At 49.5% G+C, this 2,588-nt stretch overlaps 1 non-coding gene across 1 annotated transcript; it reads right to left on the minus strand.

The window, feature by feature from the left end:
• Positions 1 to 1,356: 1,356 nt before the first annotated feature.
• Positions 1,357 to 1,428, minus strand: trnag-ucc (transfer RNA glycine (anticodon UCC)). The gene has a single exon. It is a non-coding gene; the product is annotated as a tRNA-Gly (tRNA).
• Between the last annotated feature and the right edge of the window lie 1,160 nt (positions 1,429 to 2,588).

A 2,588-nucleotide genomic window follows, 5' to 3' on the forward strand; every position in this document is an offset into this window, starting at 1 on the left:
CTGCTCCTCTCTGACAATGCCTCAATTAGCAGAGCTCTGCAGTGCTGTGATCGTTTCTCTTTGGCTTCATCCGCAAAAATTAACAAATCTAAGAGTGAGATTTTTTATCAGAACTGGAGGGAGCCAAAAGAAGGACATGATCTCAGGCTGCAAGAGAAGAGAATTAATTTACAGGTGCCATTCCCCGGCATTGTGGCCATTGTCGGTGCTCACACGCGATAAGATAAGGCGGAGGAGAGTGGGGCATGCCCAGCGGCAGACATTCAAGGAGGGGGCAGTGCGAGGTGAGGTGAGGTGAGGTGCGACACCCCGGAGCCCCGACGCAGCTAATGCGGAGCACTTGTTGGACTGGCATCGAAAGGACGTGTGCGCACGGAGCAAGCCTTCCCTGCGGCGGAGCGCGGGAACTTTCTCCCCCCCTCCCGCTGCAGGAGTTGTGTGCGCTGCAGCGGTGCCGAGAGAAAAGCACAGAAGGCAGCAGGCTCTGGAGAGCAGGTAAGAGATGGAGCCTTGTGGGCAGGCGAGCAGGCCCGTTTTTTGGAAATTGCTGAAAAGGTTTGTTCGGTGTGTGGCAGGCGCACGTCGCGAGCTTGCGTGGCGATCTGCCGGTCTGGAGTTATGCAAATGAGGCCGAATTGCATCCCGGGACATGCTGCGAATGCGCAACGGTGACTGCAGATGTGTAGGAAACGGTGCGCTCGTTTTCTTGTTTTGCCCACACTTTTGATTGTTAGTGTGGCGTGTGAGTGTGCGAAAGAGTGGGCCCAGCAGGAGGCGGTGGCGTGCAGGAGGTGGCCTAGGCTGCGCAATTTGTGCTGTGGGTGCGGGCCTCTTGCAACTTGGTTTATTTGGTTTATTTATGGTTCGCATAAATAAAACCGGAAAAGAGGAATTTATTCTGCTTCCTGTGCGTGCAGTAGTTACAAAGTTGAACGTCTTTACACGATCTGCTGCAGTTTTCAGTGGGCGGGCTTTGTCAGATGGCTTGGAAAAACGCACTGTGTTTCGGCTCGGGAAACATCATGAGCAGTGTCCTGCATGTTTTCTGTGTATAGCTGTCTTTTAACGCATACAGAATTCATTCGAAATCATTGATTTCTCCAATTAACAAGGGTCCCTTTTTGAACCTGCCAGAAGCATTCTTTCAATGTAACAGATTTACTCCGGGGAAAGGCAGCATGACATTGAGAGTAGCTCAAGCTTTCAGCACCCGTATCGGACTGCGTGTATGCAGACACCGCTCAGAATCCCCTGTAAGATTCTCCTTCAATTCTGTTTTGCATTCCGTTTTTCAAAAGGCTGCGCTTTGCTAGTCACAATCCAAGGCTCATGACAGCATTTGAAACCAATCGCCACTGCGTTGGCCGGGAATCGAACCCGGGTTAACTGCTTGGAAGGCAGGTATGCTCACCACTATACCACCAACGCACGCCCACAGGTGCCCTGCAGGACACCACCAGAGAATGCTCACGATTTCGGAAGCTGTCTCCGGGACGTGCTGATTCCACACATCCTGAATAAATCATGATATTGTTAGTTGCTGTAGCTAGACGTTCAAATGAGTTTCATGGCCAGATGGACTGTTTCCTCCAGCGGTATAGTATTGCAGTGAGACAGCACGATGCCTGCAAGACTGTCACGCTAAACGCCACAGATTGTGTTTGTGTTGGACAGTTGGACCCTACAGTTGGACCCTCGTCGACAACCTGAATAGCTTATTCAGAAGCAGTGCTGGACCGGGAACGAACCAGCTTCTTCCCAGGCACAAGAGTGACTTGTGAGGACTCGCGGTCACACTCTGTGCATAGAGACTTTCTACCAGCCAGCCGGACTGCTGGTAGATCCCCTCGGAGCAACGACTGCCCTGCGCGCCGCAGTCAGATTCCTCCGCCCGTCCTACTCCGAGCTGCACCTTGACTGGTTGGCCGGTAGCCAGAGGACGCCGGGACAACGCCCATTGGACAACCGCTGGAACAGAGGCTGCAACAGAGCCTGTCAGCTGGTTTGGTGTTCGTGCCGGGAAATTCCAAATCCATACACAGTGGATAAGTAAACCCCATGTTCTACATTGCGTCTCGAGAATTTAATTGTACCTCAACACAAGTTGTTATCAATTTAATTCATGAGTAATGTATTTACTTCCGAGTTTAGAGTAACAGTGGGTAATAACACTGATTAGCGATTTGGTAACCGAACGATATATATTGACATATATTCTCTGTTGTGTATCTCTTTGTGTTTGCATCTCTTCGGGATTATATACCTTGTATATTGATAACCCTCACAGTAAGGTCTGCCACTCGTATCCAGGCAGACTAGTATATGTTTGGTGCACAATTTATATTAATAAATGTATCTAGTCTATTGAACCCCTGTGTGTGCGTTGTTAGTTGTTCTGACGATTGATTTTCTAAAAGCCCCAACGAACAACCTTGTGATTACTGCTACAATTAATAATTGTCTCAGTAAACCCATCAAACCATTACATTTAATGGCGTCCCTGGGTGGGCGAGTTTAGAATGAAATGAGAATCAGTCGCACAGAATAACTGAAGTTCAGCACAGCACCGCGGCTTCTATACGCGAATA

Source organism: Lepisosteus platostomus, unplaced genomic scaffold (assembly GCF_059453375.1).
Source record: "Lepisosteus platostomus isolate fLepPlt1 unplaced genomic scaffold, fLepPlt1.hap1 Scaffold_109_H1, whole genome shotgun sequence".
Taxonomy (NCBI): domain Eukaryota; kingdom Metazoa; phylum Chordata; class Actinopteri; order Semionotiformes; family Lepisosteidae; genus Lepisosteus; species Lepisosteus platostomus.